This window comes from Balaenoptera borealis (assembly GCF_965194805.1).
Source record: "Balaenoptera borealis genome assembly, chromosome: X".
Taxonomy (NCBI): domain Eukaryota; kingdom Metazoa; phylum Chordata; class Mammalia; order Artiodactyla; family Balaenopteridae; genus Balaenoptera; species Balaenoptera borealis.
Genome location: NC_138881.1, coordinates 104,824,283 through 104,851,139, shown reverse-complemented (window position 1 = coordinate 104,851,139; position 26,857 = coordinate 104,824,283). Strand labels below are relative to the sequence as shown.

At 37.3% G+C, this 26,857-nt stretch overlaps 1 protein-coding gene across 1 annotated transcript in view; it reads left to right on the top strand.

Annotated features, from left to right (window-relative positions):
* The first annotated feature begins 1,558 nt into the window (after positions 1-1,558).
* The window catches only part of TENM1 (teneurin transmembrane protein 1), a 777,022-nt gene continuing 751,723 nt past the window's right edge, over positions 1,559-26,857 (top strand). The window contains exon 1 of the mRNA XM_082376913.1: positions 1,559-5,715. The gene's annotated coding sequence lies outside the window, so the exon portion shown is untranslated. The remainder of the gene's footprint in view (positions 5,716-26,857) is intronic.

Below are 26,857 nucleotides of genomic sequence, written 5' to 3'. Positions count from 1 at the left end.
TCGAGACACACTGAACTTAAGAGGTTGGTGAAGTAGGAGGAGACTTCAAGAGAGAGCAGGTCAAGAATAAGGTCAGAGAGGTAGGAGGCAAACCAGGAAATAATGAAATAGAAGCTAAGGGAGGAAAGGATTTTATAAATGCCATCTGGGCAAAGGTGTGGAAAGCTAATTCATAAGAGGCAATTAAAATGGCTAATAAATGCGAAAAAAGCTCAGTCTTCAGTAATCAGAATAAATGCAAATTAGAAAAAATAAATACAAGGGTTTTCTTGTTTGTTTGTTTTGTAAGATAATGCTCGGTGTAATTGCTCAAGTCCCAAACCTTAGAGTTTTCTTGATTCCTCTTTTTTTTCACACCTGACATATGACTCTACCTTCAAGCCATATCCTTTGAATCATTTGCCTCTCCTCTCATTCACCATTAGTGTTTTAGTCTACACCACCATCACCACTAACCTGGACTACTGAAATAGCCTTCTAATTGATGCCCTTACATACATTTTTGCCTCCACATAGTTTTCCACACAGCAGCTAGGGTGATCCTTTTAAAAAATAAATAAGATCTTCTGATTTTCCCACTCTCTGCCCTCTGATGGCTGGCTTCTTATCACACATAAGATAAAATTTTTAAAATACATTTAAAAATCTTTACCATGTCCTACACAGTCCTACAGGATTTGTTCCCTATTTATCCAGTCTCATATCATTCCATTTTTCCCACCAAACCTTGCTCATAACATTCTAGCCAAACTGCCTTCCATTCTGTCCCGTAAACATGCCATGCATTTTTGTCTCTCAGGGCTTTTGCACTTGCTATTTCCTCTGCCTGAAATGAATTCTCACTTCATTCAAATCTTTGATCAAATTTTCCTTCACCATAAAGGCCTTCCCGGACCATCCTATGTAAAGCGTCCTATCGTGGTTTATTTTCTATGCCTTTATCCGCTTCTCTTTTTCCTCATATTACTCATCACTACCTGGTATCACACTGTATGTTTGTTTATTTAGATTTATGAAATCTACTAACATACTAGCTCCCTGAGGGCATGGACTTGATGTCTGTTTTGCTCACTACTGCATCCATATCACCTAGCAAGCACAGTGCCTGGTACACAGTAGGTGTTTAATAAGAATTGGGTGAATAAATGAATGAATAATAAGGACATGATGAAATGTTAGTTGGTATAGATTTGGCAGTTTGCAGCAGAAGCATTAAAAATGCTCATACCATTTGACTCAGTAATTCTACTTCTGGGAATTTGTCCTAAAGAAATAATGTGAAAGGCAGAAAAAGCATTATTTGCAAAGATTTTCACCAAGCATTATTTGTAATAGCGGAAAAAATAAAGGAACTTAAATGTTCAACAAGGGAATTGCTAAGTGATTTATAGTACGTTTAGACAATGTAATATTTTATGGCCGTTACAGATGATGTTTACAAATATTTTATGATAAAAGGAGAACGTTTATGTTATACTATCAAGTGGTAAAGCAGGATACCAAATTATATATACCCAATAGGTAAGAAAAGAAAGACTGGAAAAAGATGCACAAAAGTGCCAAAAATGATTATCTCTGTTTGGAGCAGGTGGGTAATAGGTGATATTTTTCCTTTCTGTATTTTTCAGATTTTCTGTAATAAGTCCGTATAACTTTCACTACAGAAAAAATGCATTTACAAAACAAAGAGGAAACAAAAACACAAATATAAATATTGCCACCTTACAAGTGAGGTTTAGGTAATAAAAAACAAGGAGAACAAACCTATTCTCCTTGAGAAATGGTGCTGGAGGGAGAGGAATATACCAATTGTAATTGGGGCCAACTGTTCTGTGGCAGCTTTGCTTTGAAGAGGTCCACAGCCAGGGAAAATAATTGAGATCCACTGATCCAATCTAGTCTTCACTCACTGGAGAACCAAGGAGGGTTGAGTTTATCATGTCAGGATTTAAACAGGATGTTCGAGGGAGATTAGGCAAGTTAAGGCTTCTTCATATTGCTGTGGAAAGCACTAGCAATTTGCTTCATGTAAAACAGAAGTGATTACTCACTATATTTCTTCATGTCATGTAGTAAAAACAATTAAGTGAAGTTAGACTATAGATTACTTGGCTATTCAGCCACAGTCACCTCTAATGGAAAAGAAGAAAAATAGCATTGACAAGTTTTGGCAGGTCTCATCATTAGAAATGCCCATATTGCCGGAAAAAAAAGAAGCTGCAGCCAATAATGTAAACCTAGATGTTCTCTAGGCCCTGAGGAAGAAAGTGACAATACAGAGTGTTGCAGCATTAATTGTCTGAGAGCACTGATCATTGTAATGGGGAAACTGTCTCTGTTATTAACACAATTATTTTCTACAAGGTCTTTGAGTAAACGTCCCATTAGAAAAATAGCATTAGGGGTGTCAAAGCATGTGTAGCAATATGTAAAGATACACTCATTAGTAAAATAAAGTGTGACCTGTATGCATCCCAAAGTCTTTTGAAAATATAGTGTTAATATAGGTGTTATAATTAGTTTATAATTGAGTAATTATTGAAAAACAAGTTTAAAAAGTCCCATTTTCTAAATGAGTAGGAATTATACTTTTTAAATGCATCTGAGAAAGATATCTATCTATACACACATATATGCATGTTCATATATATGTATATATTTTTTGAACCAGATTTTTAGACCTTTCTTCTGCTCACCTCCAGTTTATGCATTTTATCTCCATAGCCAGTCTCAGATGATAGTTTCATTTTAAGAAGCTGAGAACTGAAGGATGTAGTATATTATTCTCTAGGTGGGCCCAAACAAGAGGTAGTGGCACTAATGGAAGTTTGGGTTAGATGATCCCTTGATGAGCTTTTCCAATTTGGATTTAGGACTAGAGCTTGTTCTGTGAGATGCATTTCTAACATTTGTGGCTCCTGCTGTTTTTGCCTCTGGTATGCATTATTTGGTTGCGTTCAATGATGGTCCTGTCAAACATTCTAACTTGTTTTTTCTCTAAGGGTAGCTAGCCCTCATGCAGTATTAAGACAGTCAACAGTTTCTTTTGTGGAAATGAATTCTTGAGTCGAACAAAAAGGTAAAAGGTGAGGGAAGTGGTACATGTTGGGAACTGGTAAGTGATGGCAAGTAACCTGGGGTATCTTATATAGATCGTGTGAACTGGCCTTCTCTAATCATAAAGCGGGAGATAGACTCCTAAAGGCTTCAGTCAGAAGGCAATTGAGAAGTGAGCAGAGAAGAGCTATATGATTTTAAAGCCCTCTTGCTTCCCAGTCCTCTGTGGATCTCACCCAGGCAAAATGCTGCATATAGGGCGGTCTGTTTTTTAAAGCAATTTTGCTAGCTGCCTTGCAGAATCAGCCTGATGAGTATGAAGCCAATTTCTACAGACTTGCTCTGGTATATGTGGCAGAAGAGCCAGAAATACTTTTTGTAGTCTAGATCTAAGTACTTTCTGAAATGTCTTCCCTTAAAAGATTCTATCTTAGCACTATTATGGAACTACATGAACACTGGAGCAGAACCATGTCTTTTTTGAGCAACATTAACAGTGATGAAAAATGCACATCGGGCAATTAGATTGCAACTAATCAAGAGCACCACTTTAGTCTATTATGAATGATTTATATATAGTGTACTGGATATGGAGATCATTACTAATAATATTATCCTCTTATCATTGCAAGGTCACCTTGGTGATCTTTGTCATCTTTGTCAAAGGTGACAATGACGTTATTGACCTACATTTTTTAAAAATTGCATTTAGATATTGTCTTCTGTCTTGATTCACTGTGTAGAAATTTTAAATTGTTTGCCCTTATTACTAAGATTTTTGCCTCAAATATTAAAAAAATAGGTTTGGGAATTACTTGATTGATAAATTAGGGCCATCATGTTAATTAAGTGCCAATCATAAAATATTGGAATGTTAATGTTTTCCTTTTTCTTTTGCTTTATAATTCATCACACTGCCTTTTCTTTTCTTTTTTTAAATTAATTTATTTATTTTTGGCTGTGTTGGGTCTTCGTCGCTGCGTGCAGTCTTCCTCTAGTTGTGGCGAGCAGGGGCTACTCTTCACTGAGGTGCGCAGGCTTCTCGTTGCGGTGGGCTCTAGGCGCATGGGCTTCAGTAGTTGTGGCACTCGGGCTTAGCTGCCCCGCAGCATATGGGATCTTCCCAGACCAGGGCTCGAACCCATGTCCCCTGCATTGGCAGGCGGATTCTTAAGCACTGCACCACTGGCGAAGTCCCCACACTGCCTTTTCTAAAATGGATTTTTGAAGAATTTAAAACACGTAGCTTTTTAATATATGGGTGATATAAGTTCATTTTAGAAAAATTAGAAAATAATGTGCTTTTTTGTTTATCAATATATTGTTAACATATTTCTATTTCAATAAAATATATTATATATGTATACACACACACATACAGAGACACAGAGACACAGAGAGGTGAAAAAACAACCAAAAATGTAAAAAAATAATTGTAATTCTCCACTCCCCCAGCTCTTCCAGAGTATAGTTTAAAAGCAGCAAATTAAGCCATAGGTAGAGATGATATGCAATGACAGTTAATATCCTGACAGTTCTCACATCATATTTAATGGCTTCTTAGTAAAACATCCTATGGTTGTTCCTTGATTTATTTAACCAAACTCCAATTATTGGGCATTTAGGTAATTTCCAGTATTTATGTAAAAAACATCATGAAAAAATTCTTATACTTCTTTGTATACATCTCTGATAATTGCCTTATAAATATATAAACATGCAGTAAATGGATTGAAGGGAGCGCATATTTTTAAGGCTTTTGGTACCTATTGACAAGTTCCCCTCCAAAAATACTGTACCAATTTATATTACTGCTGAAGTGTTTTTTAAAGTTCATATGTTAAACATCTATGTGGCTTCATATTGGGCCCTATATAAATCAGAGGGAGAAGTATATCTGCCAGGTGGAATAAATTAATGGGGGTCATTATAGGGTACACTTCCTGCCCTATTGCCCAGTACCAAGTGTGGCACATGGAGACATATGCTCCATTTTATAACTTGAATAAAGGAAGTCATGTGGGACTTGGGAAGCCAAAGTGAGGAGACATGGATTCTAGTCCTGGCTCTGCCACTAACCACATTATGCGACTTTATGCAAGCCATTTAATCTCTCTGGGCCTCACTTTCCTGAGAATTAAATGAAATGTATATATGAAGGTTTTCTGTAAATTGTAAAGGACTATTTTAATATAAGAAATTACAATTATTATAAATTGTTTACATTGGTGAAAATTTCTTGAAATTGTGGGCATTTCATCTCAAAATGAGTGGTATATTGAGCAAAAATTGAATAGTATTAAGTTGGAAGAGTCTTTGTAGGGGAGAAGTCCATAGCCCTCCAGGTATACTCATTCGTAATTAAGAAATTCTTTATTAGCAGCATAGTTAATATAATTGTTTGGAGTTTCAAGCAGATCTTTTAAGAAACTGACACCTTTATCCTTTGTGAATTGCAAAATGAAGCCTTATATTCACAACTCCCGTGCCCACTCCCACCCCACGTGTCTCTTCCTTTCCCTCGTGTAAGGACTGCTTTGGACCTGCTTGTACATATGTTTGAAGGATAATTTGGCCTAATTTGTTTACAGGAATTACAAGGGTGACCTTTATTCAGCTGTCTCCTTTTTGATTCCCATAACTTCTGGATCTATCAAGGTATGTGCATTCTACACTGAAATTTACTTTGGAAATTGAACACATAGATATATAATGTGAAAAGAACAGAATGTTCCACCTTTATAATCAGTTACATTTATTGCGTGCCATGTGAATGAAATACATTGTTTTAAACTTTAAAAAACGCATTCAGCCATTGTATAGATAAGCTTGTATCTGTACTCCATAATTGCTTGAGTCTTTGCAAAACCAAATGTGCGGGCTGCCCTCTGTATTTGAATGATTCTGTGACCTTTTCCACACACAGCTACTAAAACCAGGAGACTCTTTAACTAATGGGAATATCTGCAGAGTACAAGGGAACAGCAGTGGCCAATGAGGATGTTTGCTAAACCATTTAGTAGTTAACATTAACTGCAAATAAACATGGCATTTCTCCATAACAATGGCAAAAGTATTTCCATTCAGATAATTTTACTGACAAAACAAATATTTGCCTCCTGAAAAGAATGTTTTAATTTTTTAGGAAAGTCTGAAGTAAAATATCTGTATTGTCATGGTATTACATTAATTTATTTACCCTTCCATTTTTCCTTCCTTTCATCTATCCATCTGTTGAACCATACTGGTTGCAAGTCATTGTGTCTTTTCTTTTGGTAAATATGCCAATGTAGATAGAATTCACCTGGAATATTGAGAAAGTGACTGCTTCTATGTTCAGTCCTATGTTAGGTGAAATATGTGAGAAAATGTGGCAAGATGGGGGAGATTTTCAGATTAATCAAAATCTTCAGTTACTTAAAAGACTTCCCTCATTGGGCTTCATTCTTATTAAAAATATTCATCATTGTTAGGTTCTTAGTAAGTAGAGAATAGGAAGCATTGACTTTTTTTCTTTAATACCTGTATCTGGCAGTGCTAAGTATCATTATTCAAATATGAATTCTCACCCCACTTACAAAAAAAATCAGAAGAATGACCTGAATTTGTGTTAAGTTTTTGGAATCACTTGATACTTCCTTTAAAGAACATTAAACAATGAAATTACATAAAAAATGAAATCTTTAAAATCTTGGAATTTGCATTGCCCTTCAAAAAATACAGTACAAATACATTAAGGGGTTGTTTTTTTTTTTTAATTGGGTTCCAGTTAATTGAGATTAGTCTGTTAAGGAAATTTAAAATGGATTTGCCAGTTTTAACTCTGCACTTAGTTCTATTTGCCATTCTTCTAGAGGTACTGCCTTTAAGGGGATACCATTGCCAAAAGTTCATTTCACTACAGGAAAAAAAAGAAGTAAGATCAGAAAATAAAATGACATTAAAAAAGAAACTTACTGGGAAGGAATAAGAGATTTTTGCATATTGTGTCATCTGTGAAAATAATTTGGGAATTGTGAGTCTGCCAGTTGTGTAATATTAACTGAAAGGTATTTTTTCATACTAAAAAGGTTTAAATGTGTGAAAAATGATGGTCTTGCAAAGCTAATGTGAATGAAAAATCAGAATGGAGGAAAAATACCTAGCAGGCCAAAAGGACGCACACTTATGAAAATAATTGGCACTAAATATTTAAAAGGTTCAGAGAGCAGCTACTTTCCCTCCCTTAGAGAGACAACATGGTATAGCAGAAAAGCCCTTGCCTGTCAATCAGAAAACATAGGATCTACTCCCAGTCTTATAAGAGCGATATGGTCCTCCTAGGTCACTTATCTGCTCTGAGCCTTGGTTTTCTCACATCTATAATAAAAACTTTTTTCCTGATAAAACAGTCGATGATTTTTAAAAAAATAAGGGCTCTGCTCAAGTATGCAAAATGGAGTCAAGATTGGCCATTAAGTTGGAATACACACGCCCGTTGTTAAAATGATTGCTGCTTGTTTAAGTGGTTTAGTGAGTTGGTAATAGGGCATTTATTTACTTTTTATCTTAAAGCAACTGTGTATGCTAACACCATTGCCCACCCCACTACCCTCCACTGTGCACCACCAGTATTGGCATTATACTAAATAGATTCAAGTAGAAGTTTAGTTAGTAGTCTCATTTTCCTCCTTGATAAAAATGCTCAACTTTGGGGTGCTGCTGTGCCGCTCCTCTGTCAGTCTCTTGAAGTTCAGCAAAACTATGTTTTCTCCCTCTTGCAAGGTGGTCGTTCAAGGTCAAGTATCTCTCTGAAACTTGGAACCAGCCAAGTGCATAACCCGATGACTTCAGACTCCAATGCTTTCAATCTGGCACCCTTCATGAGCATTGAATTCATATTAAAGCACTTAAAATATATTCTCCTTCATCTACATATCACAGCAATAACACCCTGGGCACAGGACAGTGCCTGGGAGCAAATAACCACTTGGAGTTAATGATCTGAGGGGCAGCTGAAGGACCATTGACTCTTCCTAGTCAGTCCTTCATCCCTATAAAATGCCTATTCCTGAGATGCCAAGCCTTCAATAATTTTTCTGTCTCACATCAGATGAAGTAGTAGCCATAAATAATAGCGTTTAATACATAATAATGAGATGTGGTAATGCAATAAAATGTCAACAATTCTAGTACTATATAAAGATGTCTATTCTGATCAAACCAAGAGAAGGAGCGGTAAATGAAGTTCATGAATCATAATATTTTAGAAGTGACTTTCCCCTTATTGGTTGAAATGAAATATAAGTAAGAATTCATATGGTTTAGGGGAACAGTTCCCTTTCTTTTGCTTCTTATTCCACTGCTGAATGATCCATTTTAGAAATAATTTAAAAATACCTCTGACATCTATTTTAAATAGATTTTTAAAAATCGTGTACGTTCAGCTTCCTTCTCCTTTTTTAGCAGTAGATTCAGCTTTCGAGATATATACAGCTCTGAAATAAGTAACAAATACAACTCTATGATTTTTTTTCCCAGAGGAAGCATTTTTCATTTATTTATTACTGTGATAACAATAAGTTTCTGCAATGTGCCAGGCATGGTGCTAGTTGCTGGGGAAACAAAAATCAGTGAGGGACACGGTCCCCAATCACAAGCTATTGGTAGAGAGGTGAGGACTGACCTATATAGAAAGAAGTAAAATAATCAAGTGTTGTAGGTGTGGAATGCCTGTGAATTTATTTGCTCATGGCATTCATATTCTTTTTTCTAAATTAAAAAAACTTCACACATCAGAACCTAACCAGTAGGGCAGTGAGATATATAGTCTCAATAACCCCCCACTCAAAAAATCTATAGGAATCACTGGTCATGGTAGGCAAAATGGCCCCCAAACATGTCCATGCTCTAATCCCTGGAACCTGTGAATATGTTGCATCACATGGCAAAGGGGAATTAAGATTGCAGATGGATTTAAGGTTGCTATTCAGCTGACCTTAAAATAAGGAGATTATCCTGGTTAACTCGGCCTGATATTGCTGGCTTTGAAGACAGTGGCCATGAGCCAAGGAATGGGGGGTAGCCTCTAGAAGCTGGAAAGAGTAAGGAAAAGGATTATCTCCTAGAGACTCTAGAAAGGAAGGTAGCCCTGCTGACACCTTGATTTTAGCCCATCAAGACCCATTTATGACTTCTGACTTAGAGAACTGTAAGATAAATCTGTATTGTTTTATGCCACCAAGTCTGTGGTAGTTTATTACAATGGTAATAGAGAACTAGTATATTGAGGTTTGCCCAGTACAGAAAATCTGGGGAGAAGTCTCTAGTTGTTAGCAATTGCTGTGGCTGAAAGGTCTGGTTTGTGCTGATCTTGGTACACAGAGATATTTGTCTAGTGATTATTTTTCCTGGATATCCATATCAGGCCCCTCTATTAGAAGTACAACCACTATGAGATCCCTGAAATACCTGGCGGTTCTCCTTTGCTCCCACCCCAAGTCTCAAGGAGAATGTAGCTCTCTTTCCCTCTTCTTCTGTAGACCACTTATGCCCTTTCCTCCCCTCCCCTTGCCCTTCGTCCCTCTGCCTTGAGGTCTAGGATGCAAGGTTTGTGGATAGGTGAAAAGTGGAAAATTATCTTTCTTTCATGGGGTACCTACAGCAGTGAGAAAGAAAGATGCAGGCACTACTATCTAATAAATTATCCTGGCAGGCGCTTTACGACAAGCATAAAGTTGGGAATTGAATATAGTATGAAACAGGAGTCTCAAGCTAGTGGCCTACTGCTCAGGATCATTCCTCAGATATATTCTGTTTGCATCCCAGGACTCTTCTTTTCCTCACTCCTTCCTCTCCTCTCCCCTTCCTTTTTAAAATGCTTATAGCTTGAGTGTGCCCTGTTCAATTCCATAGTGTCTGCCACCCCCCTACTGTCTTATTCCTTGCTTACCTGACTTGTGTGTTATGATCCTGGTCCCTGTGCTGTAGAGGTTAAGGGCAAATGCTTTGGAGTTTAAATAGGTGAGATGATTCAATTCTGCCACATATTGGCTGTACAACTTGGGCAAGTAGAATAAGCATAGTCTTTCTAACTTTAGTCTTCTCACCTCTAAAATGGGATAATAATTATACCTCACACCTCATAGACTTGTGAAGTTTAAAATAGCCTGCACATGACACATAAAGCACTTTGCACATACAACATAGTACATCTTCAATAAATATTAATTGTCACTCCCACTACTATTATCACCACTGTGAGGGCACAGAGGGGGGTTAATCAAGTCCATCTAGTAAAAGGATGAGAAGCAGGCATCTGAAAAGTTTTCATGGAGAAGGTAATGCTAGTGCTGGAGCTGTTCTGTAAGTATGCACTGGTGTGGGGTAGGGACTAGCAATTTGGTATTATCTGATGAACAAATGGTGGAGATGGGCAGATGTTCTATGCAAAAGAAGCAGTGGCACAAAAACACCAAATAGCCTGGTCTCTTAGAGGAACTGCGATCATCCTGTTCAGCTAAAGGGTGATGTAGAAGGTAGACATGAGAGAAGATGAGGCTGGAGAGGTAGGCTGGGGGCAGATGAAGAGGGACTTCTCTGACCTAAGAACATCTCCTTTTTCCAGGAGGCCAGTGGTTTTTTAATGCTACTATGAACTTTGAAGTTTGGTGTACTGCCCACTGAGCTTTTGTCTTGTCTGTCAGGCAACCCTTGAAACAGGTTTACCTAGGAACACAGCTTAAAAGCCACTTCTAGAGTCATAGAGGAACTAGGGAAGGACTTTAATGATCATATTTGTGATATAGAGGGTTCACCCTGGTGATAGTATGGAGAATGGATTGGAGGGGGCAGAATTCTGATGGCCAGGAAACCAGTTAGGAAACTATTATTATAGGCCAGATGAGAGATGACGAGGGCCAGGTGGCCATTAGCAGTGGGAACAATGATGAAGGGGTAGGTTTGAACAGTGGTTCTCAAACTTGAGGGTTTGTTGGAGGGCTTGTTAAGTTGCAAATCTCTAGACCCTGCCTACTCTTGAGTTTCTGTTTCAGTTAGTCTGGGGTGGGGCCCAAGAATTTGCATTTCTTTTTTTTTTTTTTTTTTTTTAAATTCACGTTCTTTTATTTATTTATTTATGACTGTGTTGAGTCTTTGTTTCTGTGCGAGGGCTTTCTCTAGTTGCGGCAAGTGGGGACCACTCTTCATCGCGGTGCGCGGGCCTCTCACCATCGCGGCCTCTCTTGTTGCGGAGCACAGGCTCCAGACGCGCAGGCTCAGTAGTTGTAGCGCACGGGCCCAGTTGCTCCGTGGCATGTGGGATCTTCCCAGACCAGGGATCGAACCCGTGTCCCCTGCATTGGCAGGCAGATTCTCAACCACTGCGCCACCAGGAAAGCCCTGCATTTCTAACAAGTTCTCAGGGGATGCTGATGCCACTGGTTCAGGGACTACAGTTTGGGAATCTTGAGATTTGAGATATGCTAACTGTAGAACTGACAGGCATGGGTCACTCAGTAGATATGGGGAGTAGGGGAAAGCTTTCTGGCTTGGGAGACTGAGTGGATGGTGATACCATTCAGTGTTACTGAGATCAAGTTTAGGCTGAGTTGAAAAATTCTTTTTCATGACCCTAGCAAGGGAAGCTCAGCTAAAAATCTTTAAATAGGATTTGTAGTCATATGCTGGGCCCTCTTTTAGATATCTTGACCCTGTACTTTTGTACCAGTTTTTCCCAACCCTACCGCACCCCACCCCAATCTCATTTGCCTGCCTTGGTGATAGAAGTGAAAGTAGAGGTCTAGGGGAGGTAGGTTAAGGAGTTCCATTTTATACCTGTTTGTTTGTTTAAGGAGCCTATGGGGCATCTAAATGAGGGAATCTCAAAAAAATAATTAAAGCTTTAGGGTTTTTTAGGTTTTTTGAATTTAAAATAAGTTTATCTCCTTATTTCAGTTTGGTCATCATCTTTTCTTTATGTAAAATCAGAATAGTCAAGGTACAGGTCCTGTAGTTAGATTGAGCTTTCATCTAGTGACTTCCTGTATATTTGCAGTCAATCCTATAAGGATTTCTCAGTGCTAAATTTGCTCGTACCTGACACTCATCCTTTTTATAGTATAGATCGGTGAATCCAAACATGTTCATTTTTAAATTCCCCTTGAACCCTCCTGTGACCCAGCTTTCTCTCTATTGCCGCTTCACCTAAAAGAAAAATCAAAGTATGGCAGAATATCCATGCTGTTAAGTAGGGGAGAGTAAGAGAGCATCATTTAGGTTGCCCTTTTTTCTACTTTTCTTTTCTGTTTTTGTGTGTGGCCTATTTCAGTAATGGTCAGATTTTTCACCAAAGCTACAAGCTATCTCTGTAAGGTTGAGAGTAGGCAAAGAAAAGATCTTACAATAGGATGAAGTACCTACGTGCAATGGTGAGATGAGGAATAAAACAGCCTATTAGACTTTGGAGAAGCAGAAGAAGTGGATACTAAGCAAGAAGAATTAAACCGATAGACTTGATTTTGCTGCAAGGGGGCAGTTGTACAGGTAAGTCGATCTTTTCTGGCATAGAGTATATCCTTACAGAGATAGATAGATAGATAGATAGAGATATATAGATATATATAGATTCTCAATTCACTTGTCAGCTTATAGTTCCATGAAACTGTAGAATCATCTTAATTTGGGAGCAGAAATACTTAACTTGTACATTCAATTCATTTTCTTGTAGCATTTAGCTCTAATCTTTTAAGGAAAATGGGAGTATTGCTTAGTTGGTACTTATTCCTCTACTCCAGGAAAAACACACACACACACCACACACACACACACACACACACACACACACACACAAACAATCACAAAACTGAAAACAAAGCCTTGGGCTTTTCCAAAGTGTTTCTAGATAAGCCAGAATCTGAAATGCATCCATTATTTCCCAACAGAAAGTCCAACATTGGATGTTTAGGATATGGAATCAGAGTTAATAGAAATGGCTCTTAGGATTTCTGGAAAATCTCTTTGAGCAGATGATCTTCCTTAGGAGTGTTATTTCAGCCCCATAATATTGCTAACCTGACAGCCGAATGTGGCAAAGTGTCTTTTGGGTGTGGCAAAGTGTCTTTTGGGTGAGGCAAAGTCCAGCCCTCCATCTCACCATTATAAATTTGAAATCACTATTTCTTCAGCCTAACGTACTTCCAAAGTATATTGAGAATCATTATATATTATTTTTTTTAAAGGAAAAAAAAAAATCAATGACAAAAATTCTGAAATAAGTATAAAGGGGCAATGTAATCCCTTGCCGTGTGGTGCACTATCCGAAGTAGTCAGGGTCTTTTCTATAGGACAGGCATTGAATTGGTGACCTTCAAATATTGTCCTACTTTCGCTAGATGTCTGACATATGTCAGATGAAACTATTCAACTTGTATGATTTTAAATGGCTGTTTTCCAAGAACACATCAGCTACCTATTTTGTCCCAGACTCATCTGTACGACTGCATGTGAACTTTAATTTTGAAAGATACACTTTAAGTGACATGGTTGACTATCACTGTGTGTAATAGATGACTGATTTGTTCTCTTCCTATTTGCAAAATTCTCACCTGGTTAAATGGGTTAGATATAATTCAGAGTGTATGATGTAAACCTTCAATGATAAATTAATGTAAAGAATACAAGTTTTCAATGCCCTTCTTAATTTTATTTAATTTTACACACTGCTTTGTTCAAAAGCACTCTGATTCATGCTTGACTCTTTTGTATACTGTGTATGAACACAAAATGAAAGATGCACTTCTTTGCATGCCGTGATCTAAGCTTGCATCTACATACTGTATGATGTGAATGCTACCTATGAGTACTAATTTGCATCAAGCTTATAGTTTTAATCATAAAAGAGCACATGAAGTTACTACTCATTGTTGACGGTAGTTTGAGGAGGTGGAGGTAGGAGCTGAAAGAAGACTGGTAATTCTAAGAAAGGCTGATTTTCAGTTAAGTACATTTTTGTAAGTCATTCTGTCATTTGGTAAACACACAATGATTATTCCTTCAGATAGATGAAATATTCATTAGAAAGAGTAGTGAGGAAATCACAGTACTATTAAAGAATAGCAAGGGAGTGGGAGGCCTGTCAAGAATATTCTGACCCTAGGAAAAAGAAATCAGAATTGCCATACAGAGGGACCACAGAATGCAAACTTTTAAAAAGGTTATTTCCATAAAGTCTGAGGAAATCTTGGCCTCCATTAAGATTTTTGTCCCTGAGAGCCTGAACTGTAAGTATGGTATCTGCTTTGTCTGCAGAATAAAAAAGATCTTCACTTAATCATTATCCTGGGAGCTTAACATCCTGCTACATTTGAATAAAAATGCCTACTTCATTACTGATGGGAACGCAGAGTTCGGTGTACCAAATGATCTACAGTAGAGCTTACTGACAGGGGTACCTTATAAATGAATGGGCTGTTTAAAGAATACTAGCTGTTAATGTGTTTAGTATTAGATGAAGCACATAATTAGATGAAGCCCACATATTCTAAGAAATCTACCAAATGAATGCTGTCTAGTAAAAAAGTAGTTCTATCATACCTTTAGGTAAAATGGAAAATGATGACGTAGAAAATAGATTTCTGATGCGTCAACAATGCCATCAGTTTTTTTCTCTGGTGAAATCTCTTAAAATGATGGAAAACATAGAGCTATGAAATAACTGAGCTGCAGAGGACCTTGAGAAAACATTTGCTCTAGGCTTCTGCTTTCAAGCATGTGAATGTCTATACAAAGGGTAAGGGAGTCATGTTGTCAGCGTTATGAGTATAGAATTCTTTATTTAGCAAATATATGTGTATATATATATATAATATATATAGCATTTGTGTGTCAGGCACTGTTCTGAGCACTTAACAAACATTAACTGGGCACATATGTCATGGCATTGCTTTTCCCTCCTTCTAGTCTTTTTTTTCCCGTATTTTTTCTTAGTACGTCTTTTTCTGCTTCCCTTTTCCACTGCTTGTTTCTTCGTTTTGCCACAGGCCTTCCTTAGCACTCTTCCAGGGTAATGAGGTTACTGAACTCTAGCGCAAGCCTCCTTTTTTCTCATTGCTTTTAAGAATGTCACGTAATTGAAGTCAAATTTCTTATAGAAATCAAAATAGATTATTTTATCATTTTGCCTTCATCTCTATGACTTGTCATTTTATCTTGGAAAGGGATAAAATTGGCCTAGAATAATTTGATATCCACGTAGCATTGATAGTTACATCCAATGTCTTAAGATCGTTTCTTTAATGATAATACTTTTGGATAAGACAAGAATTGGAAAGGGGACTGCATATAGACTATTCCTTAAATAATGATTTCCCATCTTAAATTTCCAGTTTGCCAAATCACATGAGAATCTTTTTTTCTCATTCCTGACTTTTGGCAAAAGAGGGTGAATATACTTTCTTCATTTTATATTTTCTCTTCTCATTCTTGAGTTTGTGTTTTTTTTATTTTATAAACTTAGTAGGTCTTTATAAATGACTTTTCATCTTGTTCTCTCAGTTTTCTGCCTAGAAGATAGATAATCCTATGTGACTGACATACTTGTATTTTAAATAATAGTAGAAAATTCAGTTTTTGACCTAGTATTTAAAAAATCATGTAGAATTTTCTATGTGTTGCTTATTGACGGCTGTGATATAACAAATTATGAACAATTACTTTATGCCAAGAACTATTCCATTCATTTTACACCTGTTATCTCATTTAATCCCCACAATAACTTTATGAAGCCAGTACTACTATCATCTCCAGTTATAAAGTTTAGAAGACTGAGGCCAAGAGAGGTTAAGTAATTTGGCTCAGTTTACATAGACTCTAAGTGGTATGGCCAGTATACAAATATGGTTTCAGCTACTCATATCTCTATTTGTTACTAAATCAATTAAGAAAAGAAATCTGGTTTTTAAAAATCTGACTTGTTTTTCTTGTTTTCTGACTTGTTTTCAAATTCCAAATTTTGGAATTCCTAAGTTAAGGCATCTGAATATTGGACTGGACCTTTGGATATGGCAGATGAATTTCAGACACCTGCACAGAGAGTGCTTTTATTGTAGAATACCTCAACTAAAGGACCCTAATGTGATGCCTCCAAAATATAATTCTAGTAGGTATATTCTGAAATATAGTCTTAAAAATGTTTGCAGTAGTCCGAATAAAAAGAAAGGAAGAAAGAGAAAGAAAGAAAGGAAGAAAGAGAGGAAGGAAGGAAGGAAAAGTGAATCAGAGTAACTTGGTTTTCTGGTGTCCCCTAATCTTTTGCCTACTCATATCACTATTCTGAGAAGAACTTGTTTGTCTTCTCTTTGCCTGATATCAGTGTTGTTCATTTCCCGTGAAGCTTTCTTGAGTAAAGAAAATGGGGATTTCTTCCTGGATTATTTTGTTTCTTATACTCAAACTATGGATATACTCAAGATCCATTATTTTTCTTCCTCTACCTTTTCTTCCTTGGAGATTTCATCTACCTTTATGAGTCTAACTACCATTTCTTATATAAATTATTTTTTCAAAATCTGTTTCCTGCACTATGGTCCCGTAATCTCCAACTTCCTGCCACATGTATATGCTTGGATACTCTGCTGATATGGGAAACGCATCGCGTTTCTAAAGGTGAGCACATCATGTTTCCGAGGTTGGAAACATAGAGGTCGGATCCCCTATTCACCTTCTCGCTTTCTGTCAGAAATTCCATTATTCTTCTAGCTACCCAGGCTTAAAACCTTGTGGTTTTCTTTGCCCCCTCCTTGTACTTTGCTTTCTGTATATAATCAGTCACTGTGTCCCATTGGTGGTTCATAATGTCTTTCACTTCCCTCCTTTCTTTTTTATATCACTGCCATGAGATTTACCTCTAGTTTAGACAGTTTAGCATCTTGCTCATTAGTGCCCTACCAAAGCTTAGTATGTTGCTTTGCCCGTAGCAGGAACTCAGTGAACTTTGGTTTTGTGATTGACTGAGGCACAAGTTCCCTCCTACCTCTAGCAACAATGAGCAAGTCACTTTTGGAACCAGATTTTTTGAAGTCCATCTTTTCCTGCATGTGTGCAATATTCCTTTTGTAGCCAAGTGTATATATTTTATCAGGGTCAGTATTATATATCTATCTTTCATGAGCTGCTAGGGGGAAAGGGATTTAAATAGATCCTGAATTAATGAGTTCCAATGCTTTAGAAGGACTATCAGTACAAGACAAATTTTTAGAGCAGTTTAAAGTTCACAGCAAAATTGAGAGGAAGGTACAGAGATTTCCCATATGCCCCCTGCCCCCGCCCCCCCAGATGCACAGCCTCCCCCAGCATCAGCATCCCCAGAGTGTGGACATTTGTTACAAATGATGAACCTACGCCGACATGTCATAATCACTTAAAGCCCACAGTTTACATCAGCATCATTCTGGGTATTGTATGTTCTGTGGGTTTGGACAAATGTAAAATGACATGAATCCACCATAATAGTATCACACAGAATAGTTCCACTGCCCTAAAAATCCTCTGTGCACCCACCCCCCATATTCATCCCTCACCCCCCTTCCCCAGGTCCTGGCACCACTGATCTTTTTACTTTCTCCATAGTTTTGCCTTTTCCAGAATGTCCTATAGTTGAAATCCTCTTCAGATTGGCTTCTTTGACTTAGTAATATGCACTTAAGGTTTCTCCATATTTTTTTCATGGCTTGATAGCTCATTTCTTTTTGGCCTTGAATAATATTCCATTGTCTGAATGTACCATAGTTTATTTATCCACCACTGAAGGACTGAAGGACATCTTTTGGTTGCTTCCGTTTGGCAATTATGAATAAAGCTGCTATACGCATCTCTGTGCAGGTTTTTATGTGAACATAAGTTTCCATTTCCTTTGGATAAATACCAAGGAGTGTGATTCCTGGATCGTCTGGTAAAACTATGTTTAGTTTTTTAAGAAAGCACCAAAATGTCTTCCGAAGTGGCTGCACCATTTTTGCGTTCCTGCCAGCAATGAATGAGAGTTCCTGTTGACAATCAGTACATTTTATCTAGTGAGGGTGAGATAATAATCTCCATGACGGTGGAAACTATCTAGACTTTATTCACTGCCAGATCCCCAGCACCTAGCTATGTACCTAGCATCTAGTAGGTATTTACAAATATATGTTAGATGAATTAATGAATAAATGCCAATGATAATGATAACTCTGCTGTCCCCAAATGAGAGAACAAAAGCCTCCTGATGACTTGCCTCATTCGCTCTAATATATTAGACTGAGGGGATTGTACCAAACATACTGAGATTTTTCCACACAGTCATATATTTAAGGCAATAATTGAATCTTTAAGTAAAATTTATGTCCATTCTAAATTATGCTTCTTGTGGGATATCATGGCATGATTCTACTTGGGCACTACAAATTATATTGATGGGTTGAAATGTGTTTTCTTGTCCGTTTGTGAAATGTGGAATGTTATTGAATTACTTTAAGTGTCATGTTTGAGATGAGTTTAGGCTGGTTTCTTTGAGTTTGACACATTTCAGTCTGTCATCCTGTCCTTAGAGATGCTGGAAATTAAATGGGGATACTCAAATAATTTAATTTATAAGCTTGCTTACAGCTATGTGGTTTATCAAGCCAGATGTCGGTAGCCTCAGTTTCTTGCAGCTCAGATGCTGCCAGAACATAAATTAAAATTGTTTCTGTGTGTCAGGGATTAGCGTGTAAAAACAGAAGACACCTTCTATCAGAGGGCCAATAGTCTCTGCTGGGCAGCGCCATTTTTGTTAACCACTGGCTAATTTTGAAAAAATAAAAAAGTATAATTCACTTATAATACAAGCTCAATTATATTTCTGGGGAACTCTTGTTTCCTGTGTATGTGATGACGTAACTCATCTCTATAACACAAAGTCTATAATAGAAATGTTATTCTGGTTTTATGCCTCTCCCTCCCCAGAAGTCATTTTCTGTTGTTGTTTAAATGCAATAGATTTACTCAAGTTTTTATGGTTATATTGTCAACATTTCCAGGTTCTCTTTTAGAAGCTGGTCTAGACAATGTTTTAACAGGGCGTTTTTCCTAGCAAAAAAGTATGCATCTGAGACCTACTAGAGAATGGACTTGAGGATACGGGGAGGGGGGAGGGTAAGCTGGGACAAAGTGAGAGAGTGGCGTGGACATATATACACTACCAAACGTAAAATAGATAGCTAGTGGGAAGCAGCCGTATAGCACAGGGAGATCAGCTCGGTGCTTTGTGACCACCTAGAGGGGTGGGATAGGGAGGGCGGGAGGGAGGGAGACGCAAGAGGGAAGAGATATGGGAACATATGTATATGTATAACTGATTCACTTTGTTATAAAGCAGAAAGTGACATACCATTGTAAAGCAATTATACTCCAATAAAGGTGTTAAAAAAAAAAAAAGTATGCATCTGAGCACATCTTCCCCCACATAAATAGAAAACAAATAGCCTCTATGTAATTTAAGTGAGTTTGTAGGAGACTACTTGAGGTGATAGGAGCAATGAAGATTCTCTCCCAGCATTGCACACATCCACTGTGGGACCTTGGGTAAGTCAGTTTCTCTATCTGGGTTTATTTCTTATATAAAATACGGAATTTAGGAAGAATCATCTCTTAATTTCCTTGCGTGGTCTAGAATTCTTTGAGATGTTTATAAGTCTTAGGCAGCCTTTATTTCAACTCTCTTTGCATTATTAAATTCTTTCCATCCTTTCAGGCCCATGAAGTATTCTAAGCTGCATGACTCTAACTTGACTTTGCCATGTTTTGAATTCGTACAGCTTTTATATAGTCAGAATGCAGAATTTTGCATGTTTGTATAGTCATATTTTATCTAATTCTTTTTTGTGCATTAAAATGATTTCCCCCACTGTATTGCAGGAGTTTTTAATATAAGAATATGTCTTATATTTCTCTTATTTCCTTCATTAAATCTGTTACATTATGAAGTACATAAAATTATTAATTGATTTGGATGAGATGTGAATCACTTATCACCTGTATTGAAAGAATTTGGAGTATAAACAAAGATAGCCTCTTTTCATGGGCGGTTGATTCTTTGGTAGCTAAAAAAGGGTATATAGGCCTCCTCTGAAATTACTGCTCTAGAGCCATTAAATTGAAGTAATACTCCAACCAAAAAGAATGTTTCTGGTTCTTTAGATCTGGGGGATTCCATTTGTGAGAAACAAGTACCTGTTTGGCAAGAAGGAGCTATTTTGGTTATTTTTCTTCTCTGGACCTCTAATATCAATTTTCTAATCCAATCCGGCCAGCATAAATTGAGCACACACTATGGTCATGTTCTGTTATAGACACTGTGATGGGTTTGGAGGAAGACTGGTGTGTGTAAAGACTGATGGGACATCATTTTTGGCCTCAGGGCGTTCACAATGTGGAAGTTGAGGCACAACTGACATAAAAACAAACAAACAAAACCCCCTACAATATAATGTAAAATGAACAGTAATAGAGGTATATATGAAGTGATTTAGAATCACTGAGAAGGAAGTTTCTGACTATATCTCATGTTTTATATCTGGGAGTATACTATAGAAAGGTGACATTTATTTGGACTTTAGAAAATGACTAGGAACTTGGCTGTTAGAAAAGATAGAAAAGTGAATCTAACTTGGATATATTATAATAAGTAAAAGCATAAAGGCATGCAAGCTATGGTATGTCTGAGGGACCATCTGGTATGGCTAAATTATAGGATGTTTAGGGAAAAAGTTTCAGAAGAATGGACTGGAGTAGCAGGCCTGCTTCCTAGCTTATCACTGATCTTCCAAGTACATTTAATTCCCTAGAGGATATATATCATTGAGCATTTTCTAAAAGTGATGAAGGCCATGCGGTGGGGGAGATAGTATACAAAAGGAACTTGTGGCAATATATTCCTTTCTGCCATAAAATTTTCAGTCAACTTCTTCAACTGTTCTATATATTCCACGCAGTAATTTTTTGTCCTTTTCCATTGCATTAGGAATGATGAGATTGTCTTAATTCATTTTAATGACTAATTAAAATGGAAAAAACAAGTATGCACCTGAAACTGAAATCTTACAACTCATAGCAGTAGGCGGCCACCCAGACAGCTGACACTACTTCACATTCAGGCTTGAATACAGAAAGATTCTTCAGCCAGTTTGGAATTCGGATCTCGCTTTCTTGTGTACTTTTTCAAGTCTCAGTGGTGGATGTCTCCTATTCCCTCAGGCAACCAGGGAATTTAAGTTTACCCTCTTCCTTTGTGTCTACTCCCTGGAAAACATAAAGCCTACTTTCAGAAAAGAAGCTGATAAACTTTGTCATTTGGAACCCTAAAGCGACTTAAGGCTCTGAGGGATGGTCTCCCAGTGCTGTTTGCATTTTAACAAGGGGATAAAGGCCTTGCTTAACTTAAATAACAGACTTTAGAATTCCCTGGTAGTTGCTACCTCAACATTAACAAGAAGTCACTGATAACACTTTATGTCCTTTCATCTTGTCCCATAATATTAAGCTACTTGAGGTTTGATATTTCTTGCAACTGAAATGAGAATATATAGCTAGATTTCTATAATAAAAACTGTATGAAGGATTTGATTCTCCATACTATTTCCCACACTTATTGTTTCCCTTTATAGTAATGAATAAACAATATTTTAGCTGGAGAGAAAAAGAGAGTGAGAACAAAAGAAAAAAAACCAGACTGAGTTAAGAAATGGTTTTCCAGGCCTTTGGTTCTTTCCTATAAGACGTTTACTTTGGCTTCTCCTACATGTTGCTGAGTTTAAGAAACTGATCTTTGATTGGCAAGGAGAGTGTTAAGGTTTTGAGTAGAAACTTAGCTATTAAGAGAACTGCATTTTTTGTAAGGAAATTAGCACGGGCTCGGGGTGTTTAGTTTTAAGATAAAACTAAATCTCTTAAAAACTATCCGAGGGTCAGATAGGAAATAGATACCTCCGTTACTTTAAAAGCAAAGCTGTAGCCTGACTGAGAAGCAAATTAAGAAAGAGGAAAATAATTCTGATTTATACCAGCCATGTGTGGCCACCATAGCCAGTTTGTTAGTCAGTTCATTGTAATTGGATTGCTGAATTATTTTTTTTCATCTTACATTATTGCCATCTTTAAAAGGAATGTGGTCATTTTTCAGCTTCATGCATTGATAAGTAGGTACACAACTCCCACTGTTTTTCATGTGTGTCTAAATTTTGCTACTCTGCTGAAAAATATGTGACAAAACAGAAGTCAGTATATTGCGTTTTACTTCCTCAGTAGAAAACAGTTTCAGCAGGAAGTACAGTATAATACCTAGTGCTCACAAGTAGAAACGATTTATTTCAGCCTGCAAGTATGCCTGTGCAGTGTACTTGGCTGGGCACTTGGCACTGAGAGAGAGGGAAAGCAAAAGATGTGCTTTCTTCCCTCAAAGTGTTTATCCTCTAGGATGAGAAGTATGATCTGTACACACACAGCATGTACTGGTTTTCTATGGCCCTGTAACAAATGATCACAACCTGAGTGGCTGAAAATGACACCAGTTTATTAGCTCACAATTTCTGTAAGTCAGACATCTGGGCATGACTTCCATGATTTCTCTGCTCAGAGTCTCACAAGGGCACACTCAGGTTGTTGGCTGGGCTTGTTCTCATCTGGAGGCTAGACTGGGGAAAAAATCCACTTCCAACTCCCTTATGTTGTTGTTGGAGTTAATTTCTTTCCAACTATAAAATTCATGGCAGTTTGGTTCTTCAAAGTCAGCCACAGAGAGAGAGGGAGAGAGAGGGACTCTGCTACTTGAAATCTCTAATTTCAGAGATGGCTTTAACGGTGTTTTAAAGGGCTCTCCTGTCAATGTTAGGTCTACCCAGGATAATCTCTCTTTTGATTAAACTAAAGTCAACTCATTAGGGGGTCCTAATTATACCTGAAAAATCCTTTTGCCTTTTCCATATTCTATTGATTAGAAGCAAGTGACAGATTCTGTCCACACACAAGGGGCGGGGATTACATAAGGGCATGACTTATTGGGTGTTATCCTAGGATGTGTTTGCCACATACAGCAGACACTAAATACAAGCAAAGGCTATACAAGTACCTTGGTCCAGACAACAAATCTAAGTGTAAAGTGTGCACAGGGACTGAGGGAACACGGAAAAAATGGGTAAACCCTGCATGGGGGTAGCTCATTTATTCAGCAAATGTTTACTATATGCTTACCATACACCAGGCCCTCTGTTAAGCGCTAAGGCTGAAGTAAATGCTGAATGGCAAGTACCTTAGGTTACTCTTGAAGACAAACAATGTTCAATTCCAGAACACTCCAGAACCCTATTAGATGTATTTGTCTGAAAAAGAAATACTAAATAAATAGATGATAATAATATGTTTACTTATAGCCATGAGTTCTTTATATCTTGCTGTGGAGGTACAATACAGACAGACACAGACACACACATAAGCATGTCAACAAAGCAACATAAGTGAGTTTGACTGTATATAACAATCTGCAAATATATCCCTGGACACAAAATTGTGATTGCTTTATTCTGGCCTCTTTATTTAGTTTGTGAGGAAGGTGGGAAATTGTAATGATCCAGGCCAGGGTTTGAAGTTCTCACTATTGAGTCTATTCAGGTAATGTATGTGGTGAGCAAAGAAGCTTCTCAGATCAGTCAGGGCATTTAACATATCACTTACAATTTGTTTGACTCTTTTGGATCTGAATCCTATCACATACACAGAGCAAAGTTCCACTCCCACTTTACAGAGGAATTCTTTGTCCAGAATTACATAAGCAATATAGCGGAAAACAAGGGCAAAAACCTAGGTCTCTCTTATTCCAAATCCAGAGTTTTCTATAGGATACTTACAATTTAACAGGGAGGAAGTAAGGTGGAGAGAAAAAAATAGTATAGAAAACAAAAGTATCCAGCTTCTCTAGTTCTATTTTGTAATACAAGATTTCCCATTTTATTCTGTGTTTGGTGGGCCCTTTTTTAACCTTGTTCATTTTGAAGCCCCAAATCATGGAGGTTGGAGTTCTTTATGGAGTCAGAGTATTTATACTCAAGAGTTTATGAAAATAAAAAAGTCATTGTCCCTAAAAAGTGTCCTCAGACACACCTAGAGGGACCACTTCTTACGATTAGGTTCTCCATGCCCCATAAGTTTCTTGATATTTCTACTGAGACTACAAACAAGCGTACCGTTTTCACAGTGATTGTAATGATGTGAATATCTGCCCCATTGAGAAGGAGACTGAAATCACCAAATCATTTCATATAGGCTATTGCACAACTGACAGTGATGATAATAAATTTCAGGACACTGCTGCCTGCTTTTTCAAATCCACTTTGGGATGTTTGCAGTTCATCCAATTTTGCCCCAGATTTTATGTGCTAAATATTATTCAGACTACTTTAGGCCAAATGTTTAGTCAGTTTTTAATTTTTTATCCTTACTGTCTGCATCCAGACTTTACATGGTATACTGGAGATACTGCTTAGTCACCTAGAGCTGCCGCATCCTGTCAGTAGGAGAGTGTGCTGGGCACTAAATCCTGAGAGGAATGGGCATTTGCTTCATATAGGTATCTCGAAAGGTAATTGCAAAAGCCCTCTCAGGATTCTATTGCAATGTTTGTTTGTTTTCTGCAGGTGAAACTCAAAGATTAAACAACAGTGTCATATCTGGCTGAAGCTAACAGCAGCAAACCAAACTAGTTATGGGGATTTGATTATGGGGAAATGGAATTTATGATTCCATAGCCATTTAGATACCACCTAATATGCAATTTTATCTGTCTTCAGTTATTTGTATCTCATTTCACAGACACATTAAAGTTATACCAACCCTTACAGCCAACCATTTTTGGTATCCTGTTTCTCTAAAAATCTCTTCAAGAAGAATAAATTTAAATGTTTCTAGCTTTTCAATATTTAATATGTTATAGTGTAAACATAATGAGCCTTTCACTTTACACTATAAGTACGTTAGATTAGTAACCTGGGTCCTTTAATTTCAGTTGCTGACTTTATTACTAACTAGCTGTGTGACATTGAAGAATTCACATAACCTCTCTAGGCCTTGGTTTTCTAGTTTATTTCCCAAGGCTACTGTGATGAAAAATCAAGATAGTGTGTGCAGAAATACTCTGCAGAAAATGAAGTGGAGTGTAAGGAGTAGCTATTAATAATAATAGCAAATGTTGATAACTTGGGGTTACTATTTAAATTCATATGGTAAATTCATAAGGTAAAACTTTTGTAAATGGTGTTCATTCCCTAGTGTGAATATGAGCATTCTTAAGTTAACATTGCTTCATCTGAACTTCAATGTTGTTTCCTAATGAGGTTATGATGTTTTAAAGTTATCAGGTGTAAATGAAAAGGGCCAAGTTTCTCAAAGATTCCTAATGATATGTTTTTTTTAAATAAGGCATTATGTGTTACTAGATTCTACTTCCTGACAAGTAGGGTACAGAATGAGGAACAGACATTGGTTTGTTCTGCTTGCAATGCTATTGTGCATCCGTATGCATTTCAAAACATGCTCTATGTCAGTATATATCACATGTGCAAAACTTGAATGTCATCAGCACCAAGTCATTTGATTCATTCTTTAATAAAATTGTTTTTCTCTCTAATGGCAAGAATTGTGGCTCTTGAAGCACCCAGAAAGTACCTCAGACCAACCATGATGGCTTAAAAATGTGACTACTTTGTTAATTATAGTAGTGATAAAATATATGGTGAACAGGGAGAAGACAAAATGTTTTCCCAGAAAAAAAAAGTCCATGTAATTTTCACTACCTGTGTTCTCTGTTGAAGCAAGCTTAAGGAGTTAGCATAATGCTCGTCCTGAATTGTGGACCTGGTACCACCAGTCTCTCAAAAGTTGAACAGAAAAGTAGCTCAGCTTTTGTCTTCCTACTGTCATTAAAAGCGTCTCTGCTTCTCTTCCCCCTGCCTGTATCCATGGGAGTCTCACCACATCAAGGAACATTACCTGTCATTGTGATGCCTTTATGATGCAGGTGTCTAAATATTTCTTTTTCCACTTTTTATTTCATGCAGTGTAGTAAATTTAGTCTTCCTATGGAGAGGACATCTTATAAATAAAATAATGTCTCAGATCTGCATGCACATTTCTCTAGGTTAGTGTCTAATGATTTTGTTTTGAACCATTGGTGTATTGTCTATTAATAGAGCCAGAGAGTATGGCAAAAATCCAACTTCCTCCACATTTCTGTTTAATATGCAAAACCAATCCTTCTCCATCCTGTTCTTTCCCGCCTTCTCCTCCTGTGTCTCTTCTATCCTCATAATGGTGTTAAGAATTGGTATAATTTCATTAAATAGAGGTTGTGCAAATTAATACAGAAGGTTTCATTTGATGGCCCAGATAATGTGAATGAGAATCGCTTTCTCACTGTAAACTAATCTGTAATGATACTCAATGTCATTTGTGTCGCTGACAGCTTTTTATGCCAGCTTTAGCAACCCTTGTCCTACTGAATCAAGTCTGTTTTCTAGTCATAAACATGATATTCAGTCATGAATACCTCTTTGGTAGAAGTTGAATGGAGGAGGCGGTTGGTATTGGAAGTAAGCCCTAACTCCTTCTCCAGAAACTTACTGCCCATTGCAGGCTGACCCACTCTGTTATGTCTTCAGTGATAGAACAGTGCCTACAACTATGGTATACTTATACAAATTAACATTGATTCAGTGGAGAATTAAAGGCACACAGGAAAGGAGATTTTCCCTGTTATTTACTA